General features: G+C 40.1%; 1 pseudogene; it reads right to left on the bottom strand.

The window, feature by feature from the left end:
- Positions 1-8,034: 8,034 nt before the first annotated feature.
- Positions 8,035-9,803, bottom strand: LOC127136620 (DNA mismatch repair protein MSH3-like; annotated as a pseudogene).
- Positions 9,804-11,586: the final 1,783 nt, after the last annotated feature.

The following is an 11,586-nucleotide window of genomic DNA, read 5'->3' as shown; positions in this document are numbered from 1 at the left end:
GTCGGTAAACACCATTGTTTCGGTGTCGGTAAACATCGAGTCTCACTCCAGTCATCGGTAAATGTCTGGTCATTTCTTTGGATGTCGGTAAACATCATCTTTCGATGTCGGTAAACATCGAGTCTCATCCCAGTCATCGGTAAATGTCTGGTCAATAAAATCAAAACCCCCAGAAGTCGTCGGTAAACGTCTTGTCTGGTACCACAACAAAGATTTTTTGTTCCTCCCCAAGTGGAGACGCCATCGGTAAATGGCCCAGTTTCCTTCGATATCGGTAAATATCGGATCCCCAGTTACAGTAGCCATCGGTAAATGGCCAGTTTGAAGTTGACATCGGTAAATGTCAAGTTTCTTTGAAGCCACCATCGGTAAATGGTCTTGCTTCCTTTCTACATCAAAATCTGTTTCCCAGCAGCCATCGGTAAATGGTCTGGCTGAAGTTGATATCGGTAAATATCAAGTTTTAACCATCGGTAAATGGTTTTGCTTTTCAGAAGTTTGTTTTCCCCAGCCGCCATCGGTAAATGGTCGTGCTGCAGTTGATATCGGTAAATATCAAGTTTCCAGTTCTCCAACCATCGGTAAATGGTTTTGCTTTTTCTGAAGTTGTCAATTGCAGTCGTCATCGGTAAATGACGTGGTTCTTGTATCATATCCAGCAGAGTGCAAATTCTACGGTTCTTTGGTATTCAATCCCTGTTTACCCTGAAAGTCTGACAGCCGTTGCTCTCATCCATTCGGGTTCCCAGCTGATTGAATAGGGGCAGCTGTAGCACCTCAAATTTGCACCTATCATTATGCATACATTTTCATATTAGGTCATAGCATATCATGATCCATTGCATAGCACTTGCATTGTCCCTCAGTTGCCTCAAGAGCAAGCAATCAAGAATTAGGTCAAACTAATCTCCTGATCAGTCAACCAAGCAAGCAAAGGAATTTCTCATTGAACCAAGGCCTTGGGGTTTGTCCAACAAGTTCACATGGCTTGGAGGTCTATTTGAAGTATTTTGGTCAAGGGTTGAAGACTTGGAGATCATCAGTTCATACACAGACAGTCAAAAACCCTAAAAAAGGTCAACTGTCAGTCAAAGCAGTGGATGGTGGTCATTCTTGTGGAATTTGGGCACCATGATCAATAATCAAGAGTTCATGCAACTTGGGACATCATTTGAAGTCAAGTTCTCAAGGAATTAGGGTTTGGAAGTCATCAGTCAATGCACAATCAGTCAGAAACCCTAAAAGTCAACTGTTGGTCAACTGTCCATTTAATCAGTGATTGGATGATTGGAATTGGTTTGTGAGAGTTCATTCATGTCCAAATAGTCATCATACATCATGCCAAACACCATCATGGAAGAATTTGAAGCCAGATCAGAAATTTCCAAAAATGGAAACTGGGCCTATAACTGAAACTTACCAAAAATGGAAAGTTTTGATCCTCAAACTTACATCATGATATAAGCTTCAAATGAATTTTTGCCCAACATGAAAGTTGAAGATCTTGTTCTCCCATTTCCAAAAAGTCCAAGAACTCTCAATTCCCATGTGTGGTTGGCAAGTTATGATCGAATCGATTTCAGAAAATCTTGAACTTCAAAGGGCCATATCTCTCAAACCGTTTGGCCAATTTTGGTGGGGTTTTTTCCTACAAGCCACATTTGATCCCCTCTTTCCAAAAATATAAATTTCATAAGCCAAAACTTCACCAATCAAAATGGCATATTTTGACTTTTCTCATTTAAATGCAAGTTTGACCAAGAGTTGACTTTTTGATATAAACATTTTTTTAACATTTGGCCAATTGGAACAGTTCAAAAATATCATTTTAAGTGTGTCTGCAAGCTCAAATTATGCAGTACATGAGGCCATTGCTTGGTTGCTTGAATTGTAAGAAAAGTACAATTTCACCATACTTGTCCATACCATCCACCATGCCTTGCCTTGTACTCTTAAAAACAGAAAATTTAGAGGCTATTTGCTGTCATGTTGAACACATTTTGCAGCCATAACCAACAGTACATATGGCCATACTAACTTGCTTGGAATTGGGAAGAAAGTACATAGCTACATCCACATTTTCATGGTTTTTGGGGAAAGGACCACAAGACAGTTTGGTTATCATCATTTTCTGTCATAGCAGCCAAGATAACAGGAGGAACAAACCACACTCATTCAGAAAAGGACCTTGCTGTTGCATTCCAAGGGGGGCTGTCAAAAAGAAACTCATGATGAACTGAGTTTTTTTTGGCTTAACACATAGATTTTCCTCATTTTTGAAGGCAGCAGACCAAACACTTGTCCCCTCCTTTTTCTCTCAAGCCTCACTTTGCCATATCATCATTTTGAAAACCTTGCCAAGCCACAAAGCAACACAGGACAGCAGGGGTTATGTGTGTTTCCTGTCATGTGAAACATTACTAAGCAGCAAAAGGCCATTGTTGACACTCTCTAAAAAAAACCTGACCTGGCTGTTTGGTATTGGAAGTTTTCTGTCAAAAAAACTGTCAAGGGACAAGGTTGCACAATACCAAATACCATCTTCCCTCACCTTTTTCTGTCAAAAAAAAGCCAACCCTAATGGCAGCCACACAAAAATCATCCTGGCCAAGGCAGAAAGAAACGATGGTTCACATTCTAAAAACTTCACCCTGCCATTTTGCATTTTAAAACCTTCAGTCCAAAACATTAAAGCTACTAAGCTTTGCAATTTGTTTTCCAACATCCTGCATCATTTTTCCTGCCACTTGTAGACAACAGCATACATCAAAAAATACATTGGCATATGGAAATCCATTCTGCTCACTGACCCTGCTATTTGCATCTCACTCTTTCTTGTCCAAAGCTTCCAAATAACAAAAACCCTGCTTGGCCAATCAACAGCAACCTTGTTCACCAATTGTTCATCATGTGGATAACCTGTTAGCAACCAACATGACATAACCTAACCAACAAACCTCAAACTCACCTCACTTGCATTTTGCCAAGAAAAATCTGTCATAGAACCAGCCTTGCCTTGCCTTGCTAACATGGCGTAAAATCTGTCATCCAACAGCAGTAGACCAACCTTGCCTTGTAACCAACAAACACATGACCAACCATTTTTTTTGACTCATGCTAAAGACCTTGCTTTTGGCACACTTGCAAAGGCTGTCCAAAAAGCAACTTCTAACAGAAATGCCTAAACCTAACTTTCCTGTCATGAGGAACTAAGGGCCAACCTAGCCACACCATACCAAAAAACATTGTGCACTCATTCACTCAAAAATCATACCTTGACTCTTTTTTTCATTTTCAGTCCAAAAACTCCAAACCCTGCCTTGCCAACCATAGCAGTTTGGTTCATCTCAACTTTTCATCATTGCCAACCAACTAGCCAACATAACACCAAAAAACACACAAGAGTTCCCAAACTCACCATTGCAAAAACTCACTTTCTACTTCAAAATCCAAATCTTCAAAATCATCATTTCCCCCAAGTTCCTTGTAAGCTATCCATTCAAACACCTTCCATATAACATATAGAAGCTACTGTAGACAGAAAATCGCATCTGTAATCACTAAATCATCATATCCAAATCTCACATTTTCACGCTTGCAACTTGAGTTGGCCAGAACAGTTGAGGAGGTTTTAAGGCAAACTCTCAATGGCATTACATTCCTGGAGCATCAAAGGTGCTAAAGGGATCATTTAGCACCATTAAAAGTGCTTGAAATAGAATCTCCATCTTCACCTACAAGCAAAATCAGTTCAGTGGCCATCTGCATTTCCAGCTTGGTTCAAGTTCAAGTAAGGTGTCAAACAGCTTGCCTTGGACTCTTTGAAGCTATTTGGATACCTGTCAAGCATTGAAAGCATCTCCAGCATCACATTCAACATTGCCCTGTTCAGGTTAGCAATTTGCCTTCGAAATGCTCGATAGAAGGATTTTCGTGTCTTAATGTGTGAATGAGAAATGCTATATTCAACCCCCTGAACATGATTGAATGCCTATTTTCAGCCAATTTTGCTTGTGTGTGATTTTGAGTTTTGCTGCTAGGGGGTTAGGGTTTCTGTGTTCATCATGATGTATCTTTATGCACAGTGCACCATTTTGAATTTCATGACCATGGTTGTGTTAAGCACATGAAATAGATGAATTTTGGTTTTTGTTTCATTTGATTTCGTGCACTGTAGAGGAAGATACATGTTGTTGAAGTTTGAAAAATATGTTTGATCTTGGGGAGGAAGATGGTGCCAGGGCGCGCGAATTCTAGGTTTAAAATTATTGCTTGGTTTGTTTTGACCAGAAGCAACAATGAATCACCAAGTGACTCACAACCCAGTGGTGGGCGCGCTGATTTGAATTACCAGGGGAAGGGGTTCGAATCCCACCTCCCCCATTTGTGTTTCTTGCCTTTTAAAAAAATATGTTTTTATGCTTTCTTTTAGAATTCCCATTTTTGATTTTTATTCTTGTTTTTATTTTACTTAACATGAGATAAATATGTGAACATGAAAAAATGACAAAAAATATGAATGTTTGACTTTGTTGACTTTTTAGGCCATTTTGTGAATTTATCCCGATTTTATGAGTTCTACCGATTAAATGTCATCTTGTGCGTTTCATGTGGTTATTTTGATCTTCCAGACCTGGGATTTTTTGTGTGAAATCAATTTAGGGTAGGAACATGTCCCCTTAGACACTTAGGGTAATTTTTCACACAATGCTCGATTTAATTTTGACAAAGTCCCGATTAAATGTTTTTGACCTCCTAAACTTGTCCAAATGGGATGAAATTGGACATGCTTACCATGCTATGTGTTAGGTTTGACCATGATTTATTTGGTGATTTTTGGAAATGTTTGAGTTGACTTTTGAGTTAAGTCTTGCTGTTGACTTCTATGAGCATTCTGTTTGCCATGTTTTGACCTAAATGGTTCATGAAATGATGATAGTGATTGATATGGATGTGAGCCCAATTGGTTTTGTTTCCTAATTGTTTGAACATGATTTTGGATACTTACCCCTTGCTGTTTTTACTTTCTCATTCACTTTTGACCCTAGGCTTGCCCTAGTGGTCCTGTTACTCACCTTTGAGTTTGTGTTTTCAGGTTGGCCATCAAATGGCCATTAAGACCAATTCTTTTGATTGAGCTTACTCAAGTATCATTGTCTAACCTCTTTGTTTTGTAGGTGGCTTGGCTCACATGCCTTAAGCCTTGTGCCTTGCACATCCATGTGCCCCTAATTGACTGTTGGTGTCTGTTTCTGTTTGCTTTGTTTGAAGTTGCATACTAACATCTGCTTGACTGTTTCAGGTGCTTTAGTTGCTTAGTTCCTTGTGAACTTTTTGCTTTGCTTTGCTTGTATAAGCAATTTGCATTGAGGTATGTCTCTTTTACTTCATGTAGTCTGGAAGACCTGGCCTGTTACTTGGCCAGGCAACTGTCTGAAGTCCTCCTTAAGAGGCAATGTTTGTGGATGTTTACTTTTGTCCTTGCATAGAGTCAAAGACCTCCTAAGTGAAGAGGCAATTGGCAGAACCCAAGGGATATGCAACCTATCCCCTGCTATTCAGTGTGTCATCTGTTTTGCTCACACCACTGTGTTGATGCATTGCAGATAAAAACCCAAGATCTTGTACAATTGTACAGTTGAGTCAGTTTTAAATGTGTAGAAGGGTTCCCACTTTCTGAACCCACACATTCTTGTCTTGAGCTCTCCCAGGCCAGGGATAAGAGCTGTGAAGTCTTATCTTCACCCACCTTTCATCTGCTTCACCTTAGCCCCTCAATGGCAAGGTTAAGAGCGCATTCACCCAGTTCCAGAGGTTTGTTTGTTGAGGTTGATATGACCCCTTGACTAAAACCTAACCCTTGTTTGAGCCACTTGTTTGTGTATAGCGTGTGCTATCTGTGCTTGTAGGATTGTTTGACTTGCTTCCTGTGCAAGATAGGATTGTTTGACTTGCTTCCTGTGCAAGTTAGGATTAGTTTAGACTTGCTTCCTGTGCAAGTTAGGTTTTGCTTGGCTTGCTTCCTGTGCAAGTTAAGTGTGTGTGGCTTGCTTCCTGTGTGAGCCATGCTTAGGATAGGTTGGCCCTTGTGCCGTTTAGCTAGAAACCTTAACTTAGGGATGAATTTGCATGATAACATCTAGGCTCGAGTCGTAGTCTCCCTAGTTGTGTCTCCCTCTGTTATCTGGTTAGGCTAGTCCTTTATCCCTCCGTAGGGGAACTACATCGCCCTGATCTTCATACCAGATGAAGTATGTAGGCAGGAGATTGAGCTGATCTCTCCGGGCGCCCCTTTTTCTTTTTTGTGTGTGCTTGACAGTTATAGGCTCGAGTCCCCGACTCCCTATTAACCTGTTGTGTTGTCGTGTGCTTGGAAGTCGATGTAAGTCCATCGAGTGGCATTTGGGTTCCAGTGTGGGTGTGTTTAGGTTCGGATGCTGATGTAAGTCCAGTGATTGGCAGTCGGGCCCCACGTTTGCCTATTTGTGTTTGTTTGCGTGCGTGTCAGCCGAGCTACGAATGCTCTGATTCTTCTCTCGTCCGAGAAGATACGTATGCATAGGATACGATATCCTAGCGAGCATGTGTCGTCTCCCCAGTCCGAACTACTTCGACTCTGATGTCTATGCCTGATAGACTAAGTAGGCCCAGGATACGATGTCCTGCCGAGTCAGTTTCAGTCAGTTTCTTGTGTCTCTTTCAGCCAGTGTGTGTGTGTTTGAGCAGTGTTTAGCAACCAATTTTCCTTCCTTTTGTGCGTGGATCCCGTAGAGTACTACGGATGCGTAGGGGTGCTAATACCTTCCCTTCGCATAACCGACTCCCGAACCCATACTCTTTGGTCGCGAGACCATGTTCTTTCCTAGGTTTACTCTGAGCGTTTCCTTTCCCCCTTTTGGGATAAATAACGCACGGTGGCGGCTCTGTTGTTTCTTTCTTTTCCCGCCGGTTTTTCGCGCGATGCGACAGGTATACACCATGGTCCATTTCCATCTTTATTGACAAAAGTGTTTAATAAGATAGGCAAGGCATCCACCTCGAATCTTAATCTCAGGAGTGCACGGTATACACCATGTTCCATTTCCATCTTTATTGAAAGAGGTTAAGATAGGAATTAAGTATTTTGGAGTTTGAAAGACGAGTACTTGTGACTTGCAAGCTCTTACAGCTTGAGTCTAATACTCGGGACTACGTTTGGACATTCCACCCATGCAGTCTGTTTCTTTCCAATATTGCTTAAAGAAATGGTTCAAATATTTACGAATGTTTTAGAGGGAAGACGAATATTTATGGCTTGCAAGCTTTTACAGCTTGAGCCTAATATTCGGGATTATAACTGGATATTCCATCTAGGATAATCTTTTTCTTCAAATTTTATTAAGAAGATGGTTTGAGATATTTGCAGGCGTTTTGGAGGGAAGACGAATATTTATGGCTTACAAGCTCTTACATCTTGAGCCCCATATTCGGGATTATAACTGGATATTCCATCCAGGATAATCTTTTTCTTCAAATTTTAATAAAAAAATACGTTTAAATAGAAGGATTAATGTGAATGTTTGAGGTGTTGGTCAATTAACTTGATATTGCTTAAGAGCTCATTGTAAGAAGGCCCAAGAGTAAGCCACGGGATCGGAATCCAGTCAAAATCAAAAGCAAACTGAATTTAGCTTTAAGATACCTTGGAGTGGATTCATGTAAGAATCATTCTATAAGAATTCGAGCAATTGAATATATGCACCCCAAGCGGTTTTCGAAAGCCAAATTGTATTTAAACTTCCTAAATCGCAATGCAATGAAATCGATTTTAAACCTCCTAAATCGCAATGCAATGGAGTCGATGCAATAATTAACTTAATAATCTACTTAGCAATAAAAAAAATCTATTAATCAATTAAGCTATAATTAAATAAATCAAAATAATGAACAAATAATTAGTTACTAATAAAAATTTAAAAGAATAAGAATGTATATATAGACATGTGGGTGTAAGTTAGTAAAAGGGGCTTGAAAAGGCCCAAGGCCCACATCCGATAAAAACCTAATTTATATAAAAATTAAATAAATAAAATTACAAAAAATAAATAAAATAGAAAGAGAGAGGGAAGACAGTGCTTCCTTAAAGCAGAATGGGGGATTTTAAATTTCAAAATCCTCCACTTATATTGAGACACGTGGCCATGGGATAAAAACAAAACAACAACCCACTCTTGTCTTCCTCTACTTCACGTGAGAAAAAATGAAAAACCTGTATCCTCTTTTCTCCTAACACACCAACAATAACAACAACTATTAAATACTGAAAAATGGACTATGTTACCGAATCCGCGGTTGCTTCCAAAGATCTGAATTCATAGTTGCTTGTCTTTGGTTGCATGGTTGTCGTTGTGTCTCGCAGCGGGTTTAGCGTGTTTACACGGCAGAACGGAGGAAGTATTGTGGTGGTGGCCATGGTGTACGCACGGTTCTCACGTGGTAGATTTGGGTTGTCGCTGAAAAATGCCTTATGGAAGGAGGTCGTGAGTTATGGATCGATTCTTCAGCTGCGAAGGAGATGAATGGCGGCGAGCAGAGTCATTTCAGTATTGTTTACAAAGGGCCTTAAAGCACCTGAGCACAAAATTCTTTCAAAACCAAATCCCTTCAAGTGGCGTATAGTTAAAGCTAGAGCTTCGATAACCAAATCTAGAAGGTTCATGGCCTCCTTGACTTCCATCTGCTGACTTTTATGCTCAGTCAATTCATTGCCTCGCATTGAATCTGATGAACTATCAACACACATGTTTTCATACAAAGTCATAACTTCAGCAAAAGCGCATCCATCAGTGAAGCAATCTCGTGAGGCACGCTCCACACGAGCATTTGAGGAGGGTCCAGCAAAAGCCAATAGTAACTTCTCAGTTTGTTTGGAAAGAGGATCCTCAAGAAGCAACTCAGCAGGAGACAAGCTAACAACAACAACCTCAAGTTCACTCCTCAAAAAATTATCATTAAACTCTCCATAAACAACATCTCCAGTTGATATCTCCACACCAACAATTCCAATTCTCGCATCAAAACCGCCTTCCATGCCACACTTAGATTTTCTCTCCCCAAAAATGCTCTTCTCCACAACACACAGCAAGTAGTTACTCACTGACCCACATTCATCTTCCCCTCCCCCCAAGTCCTGAGCCGCCTCCAGTGTGGCCTTAGTATACAACGCCGACAAGCCTCGGCAAAATGGCCCGGCCCGGTTCACACCATGGGCCTTAATAGAAGCAGTCTTAGTCTGCTTAACAACACCAAATTTATACCCTGCACTCACAAGCCTCCTCACATGGATGTGTAATCGAATAGTTGGTATGCTAGCAGTTGAAAAAATTATGATTCATATGAGCATATATACCCAAAACCCTAGCAGTAGTCTCGACATCTTGGCCGAAAAATTGATACTTGTAACCAACTTCGATCATCAAAAGAACATCAGGGTATTTAGCTTTGAGCTCCACTACCTATTCCTCTAAAGGAGTAAACTTTGCCGGTTGGGAAGACGAAGGGAGTTGTGGGTCTGGAGGAGGAGAAGGTTCTAGAAGCTTTTGAAGGAAGCGTTGGTGTAGGGAGGGATTGGATGGAGAGGGTGCAGGGTTTGGGGAGAGTTTGGGTTGTTTGTTAGGGGATGGTGTTAGTTGAGAGATTAGGCGGCGTTTAGATGGAGAGAAAGAGACGGTTGTAGAGATTTTGGGAGTGGAAGGAGTGGGACGAGAAGGAGAGGGTGAGGGTGGAGGTGAATCGGTGGTTGATGAAGGGGGTTTATGAGTTAAAGATTATGAGCTTGTTTTTTGGTCGTATGAAGTTGGCACAGTGAGGGAGTATGTAGCAATGAAGTGAGAAAATCCAGGATCCTCAAGGGTTATTTTTACAGGGTGTTATTATGTGTGGGATCCCAAAAGTGGAGTTGCAGAGAAAAACCATATGGTCCTGGTATGGCTTGTCGTATCTCATTTTATGATAAGGAAAGTGTTGTCTCAAAGGTGTTTTGTTGTGTAGCATGGCTATGGTGTGTCACAAGATAAAATATTACATGGAGAAGGAAGATTCTTCTTTTCTCACCAACTGACCAACTTATCTCAATCTTTCTTTTCTCTTTTTGGGATTTCAAATTGAAATATGAGATAGAGTTGTAGCAATTGGATGCAATGCAAATATCATAAATGTCCTTGTGAATTTTTTTGGGAATTAAAAAAGAGTTTAAATTATTCAAAACAAATAAATGTACAAATAAAAATAAATAAATATTAAATCAACCTAATAAAATTGAAATGAAAAATATGACTAATCTTATTTATTTTTTATGAACATATTGATAAAACATAAAAATAAAATGATTCCAAAGTGAATAAAAATCAGACGTAAAATTGTTTGAAATTATAAAATGAATGCACGAAAATGATCAGTGCAAAATAAACCTCTCGGAAATATACAGCGTTTGAGCCAATTTTGAAATGGAAAACGCCCGGTTAAAATGCTCAGACAGACCAAAACATGACCGAAAAAATTAGCCGAAAAATAAATCGAGCATACCAGATTAAACTACACGAAACGTAGATTAATAAAGCTGATGTCTGGAAGCTTGATTTTAAAAATTTCCGTCCACTGATTTGACGCACATCCGTTGATTAATTCAACCGGCTTGTCTATAGATCCGAAAAAATTATTTCGACTGATATTTCAGGCACTATGCGGTATGGAATGCATGGTATGCTATGTTGACATGCAATAGCTATGATGAATGTATTGAATCAGCGATTCAGGGTCAAGATTGGGGTGTGACACAATTCAACAAAATCCTGAAGAGAATGGATATGAGGTCAAAGTCTAATATCAAGAACAACTCATTTGACATCAGTAGGCCCAACGATGCTGGAAGAAGAACAAAATCTGAGGAAAAATCCAAACAAGGCAAAGGAATTCAGTGCCATGAATGTGAAGGGTATGGACACATTAGAGCTGAATGTGGGACCTACCTCAAGAAACAGAAGAAGAGTCTTGCTGCTACTTGGTCTGATGACAATTATGAAAGTGAAACAGAAGGAGAGTCTGCCTTGACTGGGATATGGGATCTTGATGAAGACTCCAGTGATGATGAATTGACCTTTGATGAATTAGCTACTTCTTACAGGAAGTTGTGTTTCAGAAGTGAAGAAATGTGTCAACAAGTGGAGAATCAGAAGAAACTGATAACTCAGCTAGAGACTGAGAGGACAGAACACTTAGAAACCATCTCTAAGTTGAACATTGAAGTTGTGTTCATGAATTCCAAACTGGATGAGATGACAAAGTATGTCAGAATGTTAAATAGTGGATCCGACACCTTAGACAAAATCCTCCAGGTTGGAAAGATGGCAGGAGACATGACTGGCCTTGGGTTCAATGAATCCTCTCCTGACTGTACTCCCACTGATAGCAAATCAAAGATGTCACATCAGGTGTCTCAATATCACAAGGAAAGACAACATAAAGGAAAACACCAAAGATGGAGATGCCATTACTGTGGGAAATTTGGTCACATAAAACCATTCTGCTTTAGGCTGTAGGGTTATCCTA

Source organism: Lathyrus oleraceus, chromosome 4 (assembly GCF_024323335.1).
Source record: "Lathyrus oleraceus cultivar Zhongwan6 chromosome 4, CAAS_Psat_ZW6_1.0, whole genome shotgun sequence".
NCBI lineage: Eukaryota > Viridiplantae > Streptophyta > Magnoliopsida > Fabales > Fabaceae > Lathyrus > Lathyrus oleraceus.
This window is presented reverse-complemented; position numbering and strand designations above follow the sequence as displayed.